This window comes from Aythya marila (genome assembly GCF_965140915.1).
Source record: "Aythya marila genome assembly, chromosome: 1".
NCBI classification, from domain to species: Eukaryota; Metazoa; Chordata; class Aves; order Anseriformes; family Anatidae; genus Aythya; species Aythya marila.
The window spans coordinates 190,105,618-190,127,580 of record NC_139042.1 but is presented as its reverse complement, the minus strand read 5'-3'; positions in this window follow the sequence as shown (position 1 = coordinate 190,127,580).

The following is a 21,963-nucleotide window of genomic DNA, read 5'->3' as shown; positions in this document are numbered from 1 at the left end:
ACACAGTGTAGACAATGACACAGAAGTCCAGCTTAATATTGATTTGGTGAGAACGATCCTTATGGTTTGATTTTCCAGAACTGTGCATTTGAACTCTTTTATACTCTTCATAATTACCTTTACACAGCCATAAAGTCAGGTTAGAATTATAATCAAAAGTATAACAACAGAAATTGGAGGGATCTTTGTTTGTTCATGATTGATTAAAATGATTTATTAATTAAATGTCTCTTGCTTTTTATTTTTCTTTTTATTTTTTTAAGGTGACTCTATTTAAAGGTCTGCCATCAAATAAAAATAAATCTATTTTTCCTCCACATACCATAGTAAATAGATGGAAACTGATGGAATTTGTATAGGAGCACAAGGACAGGAGACTGGATGGCTTATAACGAGAAGTGTTGCTCCTCATGAAGCAAGAGACTGTGACTCAGACCTACCCTGTATCTGCTTCTGTCACATTAGTCACTAATTGTTTTACTAACTAACTGTTTTACTATTTTTTTTCCTGGTATTCCAGCAGATTTTCCTCAATAAAGCCAATAATCTATAGATAAGCCTTTAGTTTTAAAATAATAACAGTGTTGTGAATGCAGAAATTTTAATAAACAACATTAAATTTGTGTTGGTATCTGTAAAAACACTGCAAACAATTTTTGATATATATACAATTCAGTTACAAAACAATTTTAATTCTGTTGACCTTTTTCCATTCACTCACTTCACAGAGATAATTTAGAAAATACATTTATTGGCAAATATATTCAGAGAAATAACATGTTACCATTGAATGCCTCAAATCTTTGGAAGAGAAAAACCTGCATGGAAGTAATCTCAAAGAGAACCTGACTTGTAAAAATGTATTTACCCAATGATGGAACAGGAATATAGCTCTAACTAGTTTTATGTATATGATGTTCAAGGTAATGGTAGTAAGTATGATTTTGGATAAAAATATTCATTGCAGAAGAATTCTCTAACCTGTCCTCAAGAAAGATGCAAATGTTAAGTTTTAGATGTGATTTTCATTACTTAGGCTAATGAAAATTATCAGTAGTAAATGTGATAAATTTTAAACACACACTTTCCCATATTTTCCATCACAGTTGTCTTTACTGCTACTTTTTTTTTTTTTTTTTTTTTCTAGGAATAATGACTAAATGTTAATTAATTAACATTTTCAATGGTAAACTATTGTTTAAGTGAATACTTCTGGAAATGCTTTATAAAAATAGATAAAAATTAGTGTAGTGAAGCACTAACAAAAATGGAGATTTCTTTCAGTTCATCAAATTAGTCTGAACTGCTGCAAATTAAATTTAGAGTATTTTGGACCTTCTTAGATGTCCAACTGCATTTGACACCTAGGGGAGTTAAGTGCCTGAATACTCTTATACATCCAGGCCTAAGATAATTGGCAGAGAGCATATGAGGGTCTGAACTGAGGAAAAAATGTCCTAAGAGTAGGGATTTAACAAGTAGGTGATGGTAGTCTTGAGTTGCTGCTGACAGAACCCAGGCTGTAAAAGAAAAGAAAAGAAAAAAAAAAATAATTTCCACTATGCAGGGAAAGGTATTCTTTTCTTAAAAAATACATATCTTCTAATGTTTAAGAGAGCCATAAGAGCTATTGATTTACACAGTCAAGGTGATTTTATTTAAAAAAATAAATAAATAAATAAAGAGAGAGAGAGAGAGAGAGAGGTTTAAACAGCTGCTGGTGTCATTAAACCAACAGGAATATATTTAGGTGAAGGTTAAAAACTGACGTTGTTAGAAACTATGCAAGACGAGAAGATAGTTAAAAAGAATGTGGCAGCCTAGTTAGCAGGAATATAAGGAGCCCTGCATTCACCAAAAATGCCGTTGATGCAGTTATTAACATTGCTGCTTCTGTCTACTTGCTCACAGATGTTAACTGTAATTGAAGCAACCATTACATGTTTCACTTTTCTGGTCAAATAAAATAATCTATCTTTCCATTACTCGAAGAAAGAGTGGATACTCTGATTCCCAACACCTCTTCTTCTCCCTTCTCTTCTCCCTTTACTCATTCATTTTTTTCAGTAAATTCATTATTTATTTCTCCTCCTCTCCCTCCCCTCCCCAGTTCTATAATTTCTTGTTAATAAAAAATACAGCCTCTAAAAAATAAAGTGGTGCATTGTGGTTGAGGGGTGCCCATATCAAGGGCACATTTAAACAGACCAAGTTCTCAGAAATTATCAATTGAACATTTTCTGAATATCTGTTCTCTTTCACTTTGGAAAATCTTGGACAAGGGTCATAACATTTGGTGTTCCTTCCCACTACCACTTCTCCTCCCCCAAAAAAGAGAAAATATACAAAAAAGAACTGAACATACATGTATATGTGACTTTGAATTCAAGTAAAATACAACAAAGGGGAAAAAAAAATAAAAAACACACACACTAAAGAAAAAAAAAAAACAATAAAAAAAAAAAACAACAAACACCACCATTTCAGATCTGTGACATTTTCAGTGTTTGAAATGGACTTCATTTATAGCAGCTCTCACACCTTCTGAGAGTCCTGCTTGATTTACCTGCATCTCTGTGCCCTTCCTGCTGAAGTGCTGATTGAATGCTGGAGGAGAGAAAAGCTGACCTTAGAAATATGTCAGAGAAATTGCTCACTAGCCTATATCCTCACTATATACAGAACCACTTTGTCCAAACCACTAAGAATGCACTCTGGAAGGTGTCTCACTACCACCAACACCTAATATACACTTTAAATATGTAAATTTATTGGTACAGCTATAACATCCAAATCCCAGTATATGTTCAGCAGATATAAGGCTAATTGAAGGAACAATCAAGACACCTTTAATTAGGATAAAATCCATAAGCCACATATAGCTCTTTTGTATGGGCTGATGAAACAGGTTAATTGGGAATTCCCTGGTGACAAAGAATGTGTCTCATGGTCATACTGCAATGCTTCTGATTTAGTACTCGTCTTAATTCAAACACTATCCACACCACCTGCAAGGAGATGCACAGCACAGCTCCTTTCTTGTATATGCATGCTGCCCTTTTGGCAAGAAAGTCTGGTTAAGGAGAGAGGAGTGAAGACAAATCACAGGCCTAGGTGCAGCATAGACAGGCTCTGTATTCAATCTGTCTCTCCTAACTTGCTCTATAAAGATTCTGCTTAGTATAGTAAGGAGGTTCTGACCATCAGGAGACAGGAATCTGCAGGTTTAAACATTTTGCAGTGTGTTGAGAGTTTCAAAAGCGTCTGTCCCTCCTCTGTCCCCAATATTGACTTTAGGGAAAGCAGTAACAGAGATGGCAGCGGCAAGTATGTCACAGTCTGGACCAGATGATACATTAACAAAGTGGGTGAGAGGTCTGGAGAACAAGTCTTACGAGGAGCGGCGCAGAGAGCTGGGATTGTTTAGACTGGAGAAGAAGAGGCTCAGGGGTGACCTTATTGCTCTCTACAGGTACCTTAAAGGAGGCTGTAGCGAGGTGGGAATTGGTCTATTTTCCCACGTGCCCAGTGATAGGACAAGGGGGGTGGGCTAAAGTTGCACCAGGGTAGGTTTAGGTTGGATATTAGGAAAAACGTTTTTACTGAAAAGGATGTTAGGCATTGGAATGGGCTGCTGTAGTGGGTTTACGTGGCAAGGTTTTGGTAGCAGGGAGCCATAGGGGTGGTTTCTGTGAGAAAGATCTAGAAGCTGCCCCATGTTTGGGAAGGGCCCCATTGTTTTCCAGATCTGAGCCAATAAGCGATGTTGTTTTGCGCCTCTGTGAGAGCATATTTAAGACAGGGAGAAAACGCTGCGCCAGACAGCAGCCGGGAGTGAGAGAACAGCCTTGCAGGTGCCAAGGTCAGTGTAGAGGGAGGGGGAGAGGTGCTCCAGGCGCCAGAGCAGAAGTCCCCTGCGGCCTGTGGTGAGGACCATGGTGAAGCAGGATGTCCCCCTGCAGCCCATGGAGTACCACGGTGGAGCAGGGTTCCATGCTGCAGCCCGTGGAGGAGACCACGGTGGAGCAGGTGGACCTGCACCGACAGAGGCTGCTGCCTGTGGAAGACCCCTGCCGGAGCAGATTCCGGGCCGGACCTGTAGCCCTTGGAGAGGAGACCACGCAGGAGCAGGTGACCTGGCAGGAGCTGCTGCCCGTAGGGGAGCCAGGTTGGAGCAGTTTTCTCCTGAGGGATGGACCCCGTGGTACGGACCCATATCTGGAGCAGTTCTGGAAGAGCTGCTGCCTGTGGGAAGCCCACGCCAGATCAGTTCATCAAGGACTGCATCCCGTGGGTGGGACCCCACAACACAGGGGACGAGAGTGACCGAGAAGGAGCAGCAGAGAAGAAGCGCTGTAGACTTACCATAACCCCCATTCCCCCGTTCCCCTGCGCCGCTCGGGGGGAGGAGGTGGAAAAGGGTGGATGGGGGGGAAGGTGCTTTTGGTTTTTGTTTCTCACTTCTCTCGCTTGTTAGTAATAGGCAAGAAATCTTACTATCTTCTTATGCTGAGTCTGTTTTGCCCGTTACAATAATTATTGCATGATTTTCTCGTCCTTATCTCAACCCTTGAGCACTTTTCACATATTTTCTCCCCATTCCTCTTTGAGGAGGGGGAGTGAGAGAGCGGCTGTGGTGGAGCTCGGCTGCCCACTCGAGCGGAACCATGACAGCTGCCCAGGGAAGTGGTTGAGTCACCATCCCTGAAGGTCTTTAAAAGACCTTTAGATTTAAAGCTTAGTATATGTTTTAGTGGAGGACTTGTTAGTGTTAGGTCAGAGGTTGGACTAGGTGATCTTCCAACTTAGAGGATTCTGTCATTCTGTGATCTGCTGTGAAGTGAAAGATTACTTGCATCCCTTTCCCAAGATTCCTTTGGTGTTGAACATTCACTTGGCAGGTCTGCAAAGTCATGAATGACTTTGAAAATCTACTTCTTTAGAAAAATCTACTTTTTAGAAAATCTACTTCTGCATCTCCAGGAACTGTTTGTTTGTGGTGGTTTTATTTGGGTGTGTGGCCAACCTCCACCTTAGCTGCTCTCTCACTCCCCCTCCTCAAACTGAAAAGGGGAGAAAAATATGATGCAAAAGGCTCAAGGGTGGAGATAAGGACAAGGAGATCACTCAACAATTATCATGATGAGCAAAACAGACTCAGCATAAGAAGATAGTAAGATTTATTGCCTATTACTAACAAGCTAGAGAAGTGAGGAACAAAGGAAAAAAACAAAAAATACCTTCCCCCCAACCTGCCCTCTTCCACCTTCTTCCCCCAAGTGGCATGGGGGAATGAGGGAACAGGGGTTATGGTCAGTCTATAGCGCTTCTTCTCCGCCACTCCTTCTCGGTCACTCTCTTCCCCTGAGCTGTGGGGTCCCTCCCACAGGATGCCATCCTTCCTGAGCTGATCCTGCGTCTGCTTCCCACAAGCAGCATCTCTTCAAGAACTGCTCCAGATATGGGTCCATACCACGCGGTCCATCCCTCAGGAGCAAAATGCTCCAACCTGGGTCCCCCATGGGCAGCAGCTCCTGCCAAGTCACCCACTCCTGCGTGGTCTCCTCTCCAAGGGCTACAGGTCCGGCTCGGAATCTGCTCTGGCTGGGGTCCTTCACAGGCTGCAGCCTCTGTCAATGCAGGTCCACCTGCTCCACCGTGGTCTCCACCATGAGCTGCAGCGTGTATACCTGCTCCACCATGGTACTCCACGGACTGCAGGGGGACAGCTTGCTCCACCATGGTCCTCACCACAGGCTGCAGGAGACTTCTGCTCCGGTGCCTGGAGCACCTCTCCGCCTCCTTCTTCACTGACCTTGGCACCTGCAAGGCTGTTTCTCACTCCTCTCACTCTCCCAGCAGCTGTGTAGCAGTGTTTTTTGTTTGTTTGTTTGTTTGTTTGTTTGTTTTCCCTTTCTTAAATATTCTCTCAGAAAGGCACAAACAACATCACTTATTAGCTCTGCTCGGATATGCAGCAGGGCCCTTATCTAACATAGGACAGATTCTAGATTCTTCTCACAGACGTCACTCATATGGTCCCCTGCTACTTTTCTTTCATTGATTCTTCAAAAACTTTTGGTTCGGAGAAGCCAGGAAAGCCTGATGTGAAAAACCTTCTCCCTTCAGACTATAAATAGTCTAACAGAAGAGTAGGCAGTAACATATCACCTAGGAGACACAAGACCAGGGACAAATTTCTGCCTAGAATGCAACTTTAGACCCAAGTAACATGGCAACTTTGAATTTGGTGACTTTTGTTGTGGGACCAGTGTCCCCTTTAGCCCTCAAGTGCTACGTTTGAAAAGTTCCAGAAACTATTTGTTTTGTTTTGTTTCATTTTGTTTTGTCTCTGTACGGATTACCAGACCCCCTGCCCGGCACGCTGCTACAGCTTCCTTTGGAAGGTGCCTAGGGATCACAGTAGAAGTACAGTATTGGTAAAATAAGGTATATCTCTGATAGAGGAAAGTCAGAAAGATGGATTCTGTGCAATCTGCTCTACAGACTTATTTTTTATAAAAGAAGGATTTCCTTTCCACAAGAAGTACACTGGGCACCAGACCTTGGGAGAACAGGTTTTGGTAGCTCAGACTGCTGTGCAGCCTTCAGCCTTGCTCAGTCTTTGATCTAGAGGAGTGACATTGAAGGGATGGAAACAATAAATGGAACAGAGAGAGAGAGCAGTGTTTCTAGCTATGTTCAGAAACATGAATCTAAAAGCATTTTTTAGACCTAGTATTTCATCACCTCACCTGAGAGGGCAGACCCAGTTCCTGTGGTTGTTTTAGGCTAGGTGACAGTGATCTGTACTTAGGATAGCTTCTTGCCAGCCTTGCAGAAAACTCTGCTGTAAGATACAACATGGCATGATGATTCAAAAGGCATTTGTGATGCTGTCGTTGAGGTTGTACCTGAGGATACAGTATCTCAGAGTCATTTAATTGAAAGCACACTTGACTGCTAACCCAGCAGGAGTTCAGTTTCAATTTCAGTTTTTCTTTTAATAAAAAGGAAAAAAAGAAAAAAAGAAAAAAAAAAAAAAAGGAAAAAAGAAAAAAGAAAAAAGTAAATATAAAAAAAAAAAAAGAAAAAGGAAAAAAGAAAAAAAAAAAAAGAGAGAGAGAGAGAGAAATATCACTCCCCCTTCCCCCGCTTCAGACATTTCAAAATGTGATTCTCACATATAAAACATTAATGTTTGATTGAACTCCCTGTGTGGTCTAATTGTCTGGGTAGAGAACTATTAGACTAGAGACAGCAAAGGATGCAGACCATTACCCATGAGAAGGTGTGCATCCTGATTTACTTATTTCATTCACATTTCTGTCTGTTCACAGAAGAAAGTGCCAGTCTTTCTGCAGCCTAAGACTGTGAAGGCTTGTAATGTATAGGTAGCACATTTTACACCTACGGCAGCTCGTCAATATATTCATGAAATAACTTGCATGACCCATAAGGATCTACAGAGTCAAAGATTTATATCACTGCTTATGGAGTTGTAGAGCATTGTATGGCTATTAGATGGGTACCTGGATTTCCCCATTATTTGGGGAATATTTATTAAAAAGAGCACAGACTCCTATCTACTCTTGCACAGACACTTACAGACAAAATGTTTCTTCTGAAGAAACTATTAGTCTGATCTCGCCAAAAGATACTTCTTGGGAAGTAAATCTGTTCTTTCAAACAGGATGGTCCATTGCTTTGGGGACAGTCATGGGAACCTCCATTGTAAGGATCCTAATAATTGTATCTTCATCTGGATTGAGTGAGATCCTGCAAAATCCTGCTCTGCTCAGTTTTTATAAAGTAGCTGCTGTGTTCTGTGACTGCCCCAACACATGCATGATTCATCCCTATCAGTTATTTTAACTGTGTACAAAACATCTCTCAAACATCTTTATTACCTACAGAGGACAATTCCATCATCTGTGGTAATAGTTTCTATTTACTTTTTACTGATGTCTTATCTATATATACAATGTGATCACTTCTGCAGCAGCAACCATCTGGGATTCTTTAGAAATTTCTACCCTGGTTGTTAATCCACATATACATTAGACTTTTGGAATAGCAGGAGCTTTCTGAGGATATCTCTAGAAATGCCAAAAAAACACATCTGAGGAGATCCTGTAACAATCAGTCAAATACTTAATTGTGAAGGTGGCTAGGAGCTCCCAGTTTCAAGTGAAATTCATTGTCCTGAACCAGCTAGTGTTTCTTCTATGCAGATAACTTGTGGAGTTCCTGGACCAACCATAGAGTTCATGTCTTAAGTGCACTGGGTGTGTATAAAGACACAACCTTGATTATCATCTGCACCAAAATTGTAAATAAAGAAAAAAATATTTTTGTACATATGACTTTGAATTTTAGTTCCATATCTCTCACCAAAATATTACCATATACATAATCTAACATATATATAATATTGCTGTGTTTGTTACTCAGTAAAACACTAAAAAAAAATGTTCTAGTTATTTCTACTTTGCTTGCAGAGTCTCTTTGCTTGCGGTAAAAAATGACTAAATATAAGTGAGGGAGAGTTGCACAGGCTTGGATGTTCTGAAAAAGGTCCCTTGTTGAAGATGATTCTTTTCATGCAGTCTTTCATACCAGCTAAGGAGGACAGTCTACAATCATCAGTCAGTACTAGTTGTCCCTGATCAACTAAAGGAAGATTGGCCTAATCCAAAGCTATGATCTAGCACACTGCCTGAGGAGAAGACAGAAGCAGTTTTGCTATCAGGATAGTCTGTGTTTCCATCATTGTCAATGATATAACAGGAATTGGCATTTTTTTTTTTGAGTTTTTATTTATTTATTGTGATAGGTTTGGATGGATGAAATCTGCTTTCAAACGTGATTTGACACCCATGGTGCAGCATAATTGTGCAAGAACTGTAGTACAGAGTTAAGAGACTGTTTTATACAAAACATATTGGGATAGGTCCAAGGGTATGTGCAAAGCTATGTTGGCCACACAGTTGGCATGGCTGGTGATGTTAAAACACAAAAAGTGTGGTATAACTGCCACGTATATATATATAACTCAGCAAATTCCTACTAAAATGCTACATGGATATGCACAATGAGTATTTCAGTCTCAGCAGCATTTGCGCAACCTGTGTATGCAGGCTGAACCATTAAAGTAAGCATGTACTCAGGTACTGTTACCAAATGCAGCATAGGTTAAAAGAGAGTAACAGTATTTATCATTATTCCTTTAGAACCTACAACAAATAGAGTATTAACCCGTTATCACTTCTGTCCTAATATTAAATGCAGATGAAGTCAAACCATAAGATCCATAGATGTGGGTTCATTGTTCCAAAACAATCTTCAGTAATATTATGCAAATAGTGGATATGTGTTTCATTGCTAAGAATTTCATCCAGCTCTGCTGGAAAGGAATCAGGGATTTACAAGGATGGCATAAATCTAATTTTCATAGTTTGTACCAGATGTTGCCCAGAGACCAGGAAGTAACAACTGGTCATCGGGTTTTGTCTCTTTTGTAATAACACATTTACAACTGGTTAGTTATGAACAAGCTTCACACTGCCCTATAGCTGTTCTTATTTCAGTCCAGGAGCTTTCATCAGTGTAAATTGGTTACATTGTATTTACACAGGCACAGCCAAAACCATAATGAGTTTCCTAGCAACCTCATCTTCATCAAAACTTGAAGGCAAAATAATTATATTGAATAGAATAAGTCTTTTTTCTAAATGAAAGGATATGACATTTCAGTTTCACTTTCCTAAAGACTGCTCATAGTCCTTCCCTTGTTCTTGTTCCCTTTATTTGCTATCAGTTATATAACACCTTTTTTAGCTCATAGGCAACAGAATCAACTATGCTAAAAGTATATTTTACTTTTTTTGAAATCCAAGGACTCTACACTATTATACATCTTTCGTACACTTTCCTGAGAGGTGTTCAAAAGTCAGAATTAAGAAAAAAAAAAAAAAAAAAAAAAAAAAAAAAAAAACAGGCATACTAGTTCAAAATATATTCAGTGGATTCAAATTTTAAGGTTGCAGACACATCACAAGAAGAACTGAATAGCTTCTTACTGTCTTGTTTGGAATGCCTATCCTCATAATGCAGAGGCTTAACAACTCCTTCCCTTCCCTTCCCTTCCCTTCCCTTCCCTTCCCTTCCCTTCCCTTCCCTTCCCTTCCCTTCCCTTCCCTTCCCTTCCCTTCCCTTCCCTTCCCTTCCCTTCCCTTCCCTTCCCTTCCCTTCCCTTCCCTTCCCTTCCCTTCCCTTCCCTTCCCTTCCCATTTAATAGAAGAAATATTCTGTTTTTATTCTTAACTTTCTGCTGATGTGCAGGATGGCAGTTCTAATGGGGAAATGCCCTGGACAACAGCTTCTGTCAGGCACAAAGGAAAAGAAGAAGACTGTTCAAGATCCAGGAATAAAAATTATGAGGCTAAAGACAACTTTATTAACCAAGAAAGGAAAATAGAGAATTGAGTTAAATAAGCATATCTTAGATTCAGGATCTGGTACTGAGACGACCTTGGAAGATCAGTTAGTCAAGTATCTTGACATTGACCAGGGTACTAATCTGATGTTAATCATAGACTGAAAGACAGGAAATTAATATCAAAGTGGAAAGGAGTCTGATGGATAGGAAGATTTTTTGTTTGTTTGTTTTTTTCCCTGTACAACTCACTATGTGCATACAAAATACATTAAGTAAATTTATTTTGTTTGTTTCTTAACAGATTAATTAAGGTCAGTGTGGATATCAGAGTCATATGAAAGAGGATATTCTTAGGATAATTAAGAATTAGACACCAAGATTCTCTAATGTTATTCTATAGGACAATTAAAATCTATTTTATAGAAAAATAAATAAGTTTAAAAAAAAAAAAAAGTGTCACAATTCTATATTTACACCTGTTTTTCTTTACCATCCACTCACGAATATTTCCAGAACCAGGATGTTTGAGATTTGCAGCCTAGAACCACAAAAGAATCGGACTGGTGGAAAGTGTTGTGTAAAGAATCTGGGAACGTTATCTATCTACTTTAAAAAAAAACACCAGCTTCCAGAGTAGGCAACTGAATGCTTATACCTGCAACCAACGACTTTACAGTCCACTTCCCTGGCAGAGTGGAGTTACTGTCACTGTGGCCAAGGAACAGGAAATAGGGCCTCTGAAATTTCAGAGTTTTGAGAAAACCGTTTTAGACAACATTATTAATGCAATTCAGTTCATCAGGATGCTTTCTATAGTTTCTATAGAGATAAAGTTATTTCATCTGAAAATTTATTACATTAGGCTATTCCTTTTCTTGAAAAAACAAGGCCAATACTGGTTTATCTTAACTCCATACATACATACATACATAACTGGTTTATCTTAACTCCATACATTATTACAAATCTTTAAAGATATTCTGTTGATTTTGAAAGCATTTTTTCCCAAAATAAGATTTTAAAAATAGAATCACAGAATTATTTATTTAGAATTATTAAAAGACCTCTAAGATCATCAAATCCAACCATTAGCCTAGTTAGCACTGCCAAGTCCCTCACTAAACCATGGTCCTAAGCACAACATCTACAGATAATACCTACCAAATACTTCCAGGAATGGTGACTCAACCACTTCCATTGGCAGTCTGTTCCAATTCTTCACAACCATTTCAGTGAAGAATATTTTTCCTAATATCCAACCTAAGCCTCCCCTGGCACTACTTAAGGTCATTTTCTCTTGTCCTATTGCTTGTTGCTTGGGAGAAGAGACTGACCCCCAACCCACTACAATCTCCTTTAAGTTAGTTGTAGAGATAAGGTCTTGAGCCTCCTTTTCTCTACATTAAAAAAAAAAAAAAAAGTAAATAAAAAAAATCCCTCAGCCACTCCTCATAAGACGTGCTCTCTAGAACCTTCACCATCTTTGTTGCCCTTCTTTGGACACACTCCAGTACCTAGATGTCCTTCCTGTAGTGAGGGGCCCAAGTCTGAACACAGTATTTGAGGTGCGGCCTCACAAGAGCCAAGTACCGGGGGAAAACCACTTCCATAGCCCTCCTGGCCACATTATTTCTGTTACAAGCCAGGATGCTGTTGGCTTTCTTAGACACCTGGTAATGTATTATATGTGTATTGACCACATTAATATATATATTGGCCTACTGTACGTATTGACCACAACAGCCATTTTCCCAAAGTAAGTAATTTATACTTAAATTAATATGCATATAATTTTATATAACAAATGCATTGAATAATAAATTACGTTTAAAAATAGCTAGAGGCAAGTAGTGCAAACATTCAATTTTTCTTGGAAATATGCTCAAAAATCCCAAAAGAACAACAATCTCTTTTTTGAAAAATGTTTTGAAAAAAAATTCTAGTTCTACAACTTCACAGTTCTTTTTATTTTTCTTTCATTAATTTTAGAATATTTTTATAATTTTTCCAGCACACTTGAAATTATGATAATTTTCTCCATGGTCATTTTCTTTATTTCTTGAAATTACATATATATGTCACAAAGGAAATCATTGATCATTGTAATATGTCAGTTGCTTAGAGCTTTCTCTAAGGGTTATTAGGTCCTGGGAACAGTACACCCAGTGACTAGAGTCTCTAACACTATTCTTATCTCATTAACAAAATGGACAAAACCAAACAAATAAAACCAAATAACCAACAAGCAAAAAACAAGACTTAGCTCAATGTTAAATAGTGGGCATAGTTTGTTGTCTGTGTGGCATGGCTCTCACAAATTCATCACCTAACAGTCAAAATATTGTAACATCTGTATCTGTAGCAAGCTATTAGCATAATATTGCATGGGCTTCTCTACACCAATGTAAATCTTAGAAGGCTTCTAACAGGGTTTTTGTTTGTTTGCTTGTTTTATAAACTGATAAAACTAATTACATATTAGATTTCTTGATACATATCTTATATTCTTATATTCCACATGGATCACAGGGAACTGGGCCATGTTGAACTCAAAACCCTTCCTTAATTCTTTGTCCTTTACCTTTATTATTACCATCTTCCAGCCTTTTGAGCACACTTCTGTGTACATCTGTTGGTCACAGCTACCATGAGTCCTACTAAAGTTGTTTGGTTAAAGTCCACACAAGTTCATATATACTAACCCATGATTCAGCAAGGCCTACAACATTTCCTTTGGTTTTTATTTTAATAAAAATGACAAATAGTTAAAAAATAAAATATAATAAAACTTCCTAAATGTCAACACTGCACATCACTCAAATATTTTCTAATACCATCCTCGGTGAACTAGCAACCTCAACGAAAATATATTGAATCTGCACCTTTTTCAATGTAAAAACATTCGTGCAAACATAATACTAGTAGATAGGAAGATAATTTTTAAATATTCTTTTAATTCAAATTGAAAAAGCTATTGCTAACTTGGGAGACACTAAATCTAGATTTGATCTAGATTCAATTAATTATTTTTTTTCCCTGCTCTTTGGATTTGAAAATTGTATTCAGTAGGGCATAGCTCCTGGTACCTTGGACCATTCTGACACTGAAATTAGTTTACTACAATTATTATAGAACTAAATAGAGTGTGAACAAACAATTCTGCACACAATAGGAGCCTCATATTAGAATGAAATGGGACTTTGTGAAGAACAGTTCACAGTTTTAATATAGTACTAGTTGCAAAATAACAGTGTGAGCATCAAAGGCCATTATTTGAGATAATAATAAGACAGTACTCACTTTAAGTGGTCAGGTTTTCAAGTTACTATTACTTAATGTGTATAATTTAACAGAATTCAGACAACTTTGGTTAAGACTTCAACCTCAGAAAGAATTCTTAGGGGGCAAGGAAGACCATGTATAAAAAGCTTACCACTAGATCTGAATCTGAAGGGTCTATATAACAAACATTTACTGAGTGTCATTGAAAACATTCTTAACAGAATGAAATATCAGACTTTAAGAACTGATATTTCAATTATCTCTCTAAGTTATCCGATAACACACAGACTGATGACTTTTATCTGAAGATAGCACATACTGCTTCAAAAGCACTTCTACAAGATATCTGAAAAATATTTTGATATCACTCCCTTCTGAGAACCTGGAAAGGTTTTTGCAAAACTTAAATCTCATGTAAGTTTTTATGCAAAACTTAAATCTCATTTAAGAGCTTGAGGCCTAATGGGATTTTAAACATTTTACTGACATAAAAACATAAAAATATTTTCTTGACATGGGTATTCCACAAGAGGTCTTTTCTATTCACACTCAAATTTTCATTAATAGTTCCAATTATTTTTTTCTACTACTAAGGAAAATGCAGATTAGTATTCATTAAAACTTTATTCTTAGTCAGAAAAGTAGCGGATAAATATTTTAAAATATCACTAACAATGAAGAGTGTTAAAAAAAAAAAAAAAAAATCTATTTATTTTCCACAATATATGTTTAGATATAGCACATTACATAGTTTTGTAGGATGTTATAAAATAAACAAACAAACAAACAAATAAATAAAATCCACGTTGTCCAAGTTCCCTTATAAACACATTTTTTATGATTATTGTGGCTTCAGTATATTCATTATATTTATATACAATGGCAGCAACAAAAATTATTGATACTCTAAAAAAAACAGTGGTGCTGGAAAAAGATATTCCACCATTCCATCTAAACATTCAATGTACCCATCTAGCAGATGTATGTAGCTATACATCTTTTTGTATAGCTATAGATATACTGCTTCCTTTTTCTTTAAGAGTTGTTGGATTGGAAAATGTAAATGAAGGAAGAGTGAATGATTGTTTGGGTGTGGATGACCAGTCTTAAATGGCTGGCTTACAAGTGTTTTTTAAAAATATTTAGAATGTTTTAACATTAAATTACTTTTGCTATTTGGTTTATAGCAGCATAGATAGGAATCAGTTTTAGCATGGTCCATCTGCACTCAGATCTGAGAGGTCCCCCAAGTCACCAAAAGTTAATATTTTAACAAGATGAGCATTACCTAGACAAAATATTGCAGGATTAAAAAAGAAGTAAAATTGAAGAAGTAAAAAACAAACAAAAAACAACAACAAAATATTCTTACATATAAATCTATTATTATTTATTATTATTAATTATTATTGAAAAGCTCTAACTTATCTCCAATAATATATTTTATCTCCTATAATTCAATTTTATCTTCAATAACATATTTTATTAAGTGTAGTAATCTTGCATGTTTTTTCAGTGCGTGTTAAATACCTCTTGCACAAGTCTTTATATTTCAAAACGAGGAGAGAGGAGAGAGGAGAGGAGAGGAGAGGAGAGGAGAGGAGAGGAGAGGAGAGGAGAGGAGAGGAGAGGAGAGGAGAGGAGAGGAGAGGAGAGGAGAGGAGAGGAGAGGAGAGGAGAGGAGAGGAGAGGAGAGGAGAGGAAAAAAAAATAGTCTGGCAATGTTTTTTCTTAATCTTTGTTTTCTGGTGTATTCTGTTCTGTGCTTTGGGTTTCTTTGGGGTGTGAGGGAGGCAACTTTGCTGTTGAATTATTTCAGTTTTATAAGGATTTCTAAGGTCACTGTTTACAGAAGGAAGCTAGAGTAGGCACTGACATTGTAGTTAAAAAAATAAGCATGTCATTGTAAGTTCAGAAAATCAGTTTTACCCTTATGCTAATGGCATTTTTAAATGTCCTCTCCTATGGAAATCCACCAAGAGTCATTCTAGTTTAATGTAGAATTGTGTTGTGAATACAGGATTTTTTAATTATTATTTATTTAGACTAATCATTCAGACTTACTGCCTTCATTTTTATCTATACTAGCCCATAGTCCCCAAATTACATTTTTAGTTACACCTCAGACATGCTCTTGCTTCCTGTGGGCTGTCAGTAAAAACAACACTAAATAATTATATGTCCTTAAATACTAATATGTAGAATATTAACAGTTCTGCCGGCAATGTGTGTTCAACAATGAGTGAAGGGAAAAAATAGTAAGTAGTAGTAAGTAGTAACTTTTCCAGATATGCTCCAACTATGTATAGAAAACAAATTTAAGGAGTAAGAAGGAGCATAATCACATAGTTGTTTTTCAGAGCAGAATCCACGTCTTATGGAATTTTTATATTACACACATATTAAATAAGTAGCCTAAACAAGGAATCTAAATAATCCAATTTTAAAAAATGCCTCTAGTCATTTTGTGTTTATAATTGCAGTTCAAAATTATTGCATTTTAATTTGATGAAAGATTATTTAAGACAGATTGAAACCCTACATCTACGAATCAGATAAATTGGTGAGATTCCAGGGAGAGTTTTATTTATTTTTAAATACATTTTATATACAGTTGTACTTAAGAGGCTTTTAGCATGAACCCCTATCCATTTATAGATCACTAATAGTATTACAGCACAAGAAATATGTCTTCTGGTATTAAGTATTGGAATATATTTTTAAACATAACATTGAAATATTAAATATTTACAGATTGACACAAGATGCTGTTAATTCCCTAGAGAGTATTTTACAATGCATGCAGCATGCAAATTGAAAGTTTATGAACCAAGTCAGGAACTCACTTTTTGGCCCTGTGGGCCCAGAGACTGTAAATGCATTTGGAAGTGGCTATCTGCCTCCAGATGATTCTCACTCAGATCATGTTTTTGGCACAAGTTTTTATTCATTCATCTAAAGTTATTAGCAAATTATCTTATTGTAAAATGACTAATAGACAGAATAGGAGCTTCTTACGTATGCAATCCAAGCAGCAGGCAAGGACTATGTGACACAACAAATTAACTAAGGGAATAAACACTTTTTAGGGGGTGAAGTCGTCTTGTGTCTTCCTTTTACTCTTCAAACATTTGTCAAACAAGGGGTATTAATGTTCAAAGCTGTCTCCTAAAATCTCTGTAGTAATAATAATAATAATAATAATAATAATAATAAATTGTAAAGTTATTTTCTGTCATAATAATTTCAAGTTTTCTTTGCATTTATACATTCCCCATCTCTTTTCGTCCCCACAAATGCCAAGGACATTTGAGCTTTTAGAAGAAGCATCACGATTTCTCATCTGACTCAGGATTCTTCAACATTTGAGATTAGCAGAACTAGAGATACGTTGGTGCCTTACACTGCAGAGGAGAGAATGTCCTCATCCTTATCTTCTCTCAGTTTATAGGAGATAAACATTCACCATCTCAATGCAGATAAATCTTCATTCTGAATCTAGACTTAAGACCATTTGTCAGAAAGAGACATCCAGATTTCCATGAAGCCAGGAAATAACCTTTCAAGGAATGTAACTCAAGACTGGGACATTTGTGCTCTGCACATAAGGATGAGTGAAAAGCAGATAAACCTACTTATACTAAACAAAAAAAAAAAAAAAAAAAAAAAAAAAAAAAAAAAAGGAGATAAAAGAGACATTTTCCACTAGACTGGAAAAATAAATCTGGAATAATCAATAATCCAAGAACACTATTCAACAAGAAACTGAGAAAAAGGAGTGGACAATCAGAAAATCAGGCAAACCTGACAGCAGTTACAAAAAGGATTAAAGGAAAGAGTTGCAGAGATCAGGACTAGAATCAGAGCTCAGAACTCATCTGTAAGTAAGAAGCATATCAAACAGGCAGAAATCACTGTGGCTCTTCTGTACTTAGTGGATGGAACAAAGCATCCCATAGGCCAGTCCTTCATTTCTTTGCAGATTAATTACAGCCAGCTGTAGCTTGATTACCCAGGTGGAACTGACCCAGACACACAGAGGCTGGACTTCTAATTTTCTTCTAGAATGAGTTTTCACAGGATGTCTAATCTAGTGTTTCTGTCTGAGTTTTTGCTTGCTTGTTTGTTTGTTTAAAAGAGAGAGAGAAAGAAAGAAAGAAAGATTTTCTGAAGTAGCTTGAAGGATAGCCCCTCTCTTTTTGTTGCCACTGCTTTTTGTTAGCAGATGGAAACAGCAGGCTTCAGGAACTGAGCTCCCAGTTGGTGTCTGAGCAATGTTTGTGCCAAGAGAATTGAGAAGGCCACAGAGGAACCAGCTCCCAGCCTGCATTTGGACAAGAGCCATGCCAAGATGGTTAAGCAGCCTGCAGGGAAATCTGGCTTCTGCCAGTGTGTAGATGAAGTGCAAGGCACAGTGAAATGTGGCTCCCAGCTGGCACAAAGGCAACAACCCATGCCAAGATAGTTGATCCAGTCATAGAAAGATTGCCTTCATTGGTACGAGGCCAGATCTCAATAGTACTGAGTAGGGGACAGCTTTCAAAGCTCGCTTGTCATTTACTTCAAATATGAGTCCTTCCAAGCAAGCAAAAAAGGTTCATTAGCAATTCCTGAATCTCAGGAGAAAGCAGGGTTCCGATGTTGGTTCTTATAGCAACTACAAAGAAGAAATTTCTGTTCCCAGACAGGACATGCGTAAGACCAGTGGTGACGTGAATAATAAGAGAAGAAAAATTCATCCTGTAGGCTGTACACGCAAGTCCTCAGCTTCCCTTAGCTTCTTTGAAACATTATTAGGTATTTCTAAAACTAGTTAGTCATTTGCATCCAATCAATGTACTTTTGTACAATTTTTGTACAATTGTCAGTCTGTGAGGTAATTTCTTTTTCGTCACAGATACATAGAGAATGAAATAGTGTTTTGCATCTTCCATATATGAACACAGACCCACTTCCTTTCCTCATTGTCCCAGAGGAAATTGTACAATAGCTATTGTCTTCTTTAAAATACTCTCATTAGGCTTACATGGCAAGGTTTTGGTAGCAGGGGGGACTGCAAAGGTGGCCTCTGTCAGAAGAGTCCAGAAGCTGCTCCAGGTTAGATAAGAACCAGTACCATCCACCTCCAAGATAGACCCACTAGCCAAAAGTAGAGCCAATAAGCAACACTGGTTACACCTCTGTGAGGGCAGATTTAAGAAAGTGAAAAAATGCTGTGCAGTAGCATCTGTGAGAGAGGAGTGAGAAACACCTCTGCAGACAGGAAGGGGAGGAGGTGCTCCAGGTGCTGGAGCAGAAGTTCCCCTGTGGCCTATGGAGATGCTCCTGGTGGAGCAGGCTGTCCCCCTGCAACCCACGGTTCCCACAGTGGCACAGATGTCCACACTGCAGCCTGTGGAGGAACCCCTGGTGGAGCAGGTGGATCTGGCCTGAAAGAGGCTGTGGCCCATGGAGAACCATTGAAGGAGTAGACTTCAGGCCAGAGCTGCAGCCCATGGAAAGGAGCCCACAGTGGAGCAGGTAGTCTGATGGGAGCTGCTGCTTGCAGGGAACCCATGTTGAAGTCCATTCCTGAATGACTGTAACCTATGGTATGGACCAATGTTGGAGCACTTCTTGAAGATCTACTGTCTGTGGGAAGCCCATGGTTGATCATTTCAGAAAGGAAGGCATCCTGTGAGTGGGACCCCGTGCTGGAGAAGGGGAGGAGAGTGAGGATGAAGGAGTGGCAGAGATGAATTATTATGGACAATCTTAAAAAAGGAGGGACAGAATACCTGACATTGAAAGAAGGCAAGAAAGGAGAAGTTAGTTACTGCCTTTGCACACGCAGTAGTAGATTCTTTCCACCTCGTCATTCTTAATTACTATATATACTACTACATAGCCAGACGTATCTCTTTGATGTACCAATGTGGAGTATAACCAATAATTTTAAACTTTGGGATTATTAACTGGGATGCACAAGCAATTATTTTTCTAGAATTACTGCAGCGAATCCTTTGTAAATTCTGTAGTTAGAAAACCACTTCAGTTTGTGTGGTCATCAATTCTTCAATACATATTCAATTGCCAAGACAAGGCAGTTTGTCTGAAGTTACTGGTTTCCCTACAGTTCAGACTAATGAATGTTTGTTACATCTGTTATTCTAACAGTAGATTCCTAAATATTGCCTTCTAAAATCTTTTTTTTTTTTTTTTTTTCACCCATTCAGAATCCTCTGAAATGTTTTCCTTGGAAATCAAAATTTTCTAAGCCTAGTCTAAACCTTCAATTTGTTTATTTTTCTGCAGTGTTTGGATTAATACTTTTCAGTCCTCTGGAATACAAGAGGACTAAAATTGACTTCTCCTGTTATAAACTGCCTTCTGACTACTTACTGAAGAACTGTACTGATCAATCAGCCAAACCTAGAAAATTAGAAATTGGCAGATACTTATTCCTTATTGAGAAGTAGTGCACTGAAGTGTTACAAGTAAAATTAGGTTTGATTTGGGTGAGCTGTGGAGGTTTGAAAATAGCACCTCTCAAAAATGTCTTGTGCTTGGAAACTCTTTTTCTTCAGCAAGTTTCACCAGTGCTGTTACATAAGTCGAGCTGCACTGACATCCAGCAGGCTACCCAGAATGCAAGGGAAGCTCAGGGCACTCCTGAAAGATAAGATGATTGCCAGCATTCTTCTTTACCCCGTCTGCATATGCTTGTACACTAATGCACAGACATAACTATATTCAAGACGTGCACAGTCTTTCCAGATCCTAATTTCACCCATCTTTGTTTTGGGGCTGCTAACAAGCAAAGAAACATATCTTCTAGGGTTTTTATTATTGTTGTTTGTTTTTTTTTGTTTGACAGTGCCAGGTAGCATCTGCTTTCTCATGCATTTGGAGTTGTTTCCATTCTGTTAATAAAGTAATTAGGTGTAAAGTGTGCTGGGAGGAAAAGGGATACACTTTTTCCCTGAGGGAGTTACTGGGTCTGGCTGAGATGGAGTTAACTTTCCCTGAAGTGGCTCACACAGTGCTGTGTTCTGCACTTGTAGCTAGAACAGCACTGGTACCACAACAGTGTTTTGTCCATTGCTGAGCAAGCAGTCTTGCCACAGCATCAGGACTCTCTCCAAACCCTATCCAGAGCCAGCAGACTAAAGTTGAGCAAAAGGTAGGGAGGGGACATCACTGGGACTGCTGACCTAAACTGACCAAAGGGATATTCCATACCATATGGTGGCACACTCAGCAATAAAAGGCAGGGAAGGGGAAGGAGAGGGGGAGCTCTCGTTATGATGTCTGTCCTTCCAAATAACCACTACAAGTACTGAGGCCCTGCTTCCCAGGACGTGGTCAAACATCGCTCAAACATGGGAAATAAGTAATTTATTTTCTCTCTCTTTGTGCTTCTGCACAGCCTTTGTTTGTTTGTTTGTTTTTCTTTTTTTTTTCCTCCTCATTTTCCCTTTAATTAAATTATCCTTATCTTAACCTATGAGGTGTGTTTCTTGATGTTTGTTTTTATTTATTTATTTATTTATTTATTTTTCCAGTACACTTTCTTCTCCCCCCATTCTTCTATGGAAAGGGAATGAGAGAGCAGGTGTGGTGGAGTTCAACTCCTCAGCAAAATAAAACCATGACACTGAGTATACTCCGAGGCACAGTACCTCAGAGACTGTGTGGCTAAGTTAGTTAACAGTCTTGAGTTAGTTAAGAGCTTGAAGTTCACGAAAGTACATTATACAACTACAGTGAGAAACATGTAGCAAAAAGACTTAAAAGAGCATCCCTCCTGAAAGAAAGACACCTTGGGTCTAGAAAGGTCTGCAATATTTTGGATGCTCCTCAGAAGCTCATTGAGTTGGACAAAGGATGTTTACAAACAAGTTTTCCTTACTCAAAAAAAAAAAGAATTTCTGCTTTTTATTTAAGCAAAGTGTATTCTTTGAGGGTTTTAAAATATTTTGATCTTATAGGGGACCCACTAAATGCAGAAGGCAGAGGTATCTTCAGCTTTGATTTCAAGGTCACATCACACTTAGTTCAGGATAAAAGTTACTGGCATTTTGTGGAAGCTGAAACATGTAAAGATTTCATTTGCAGGATAGAAAGGAATATTCTGAATATTGTTGCCACAACTCTCTGTTTGAATAAACTGCACCACTCACCTCTAGGTAGCACTTACATTTATCACTGTTGTAAGTGTAGGAAGAGTCAATACTTCCTTAACTGCAAGTGGTTATAAA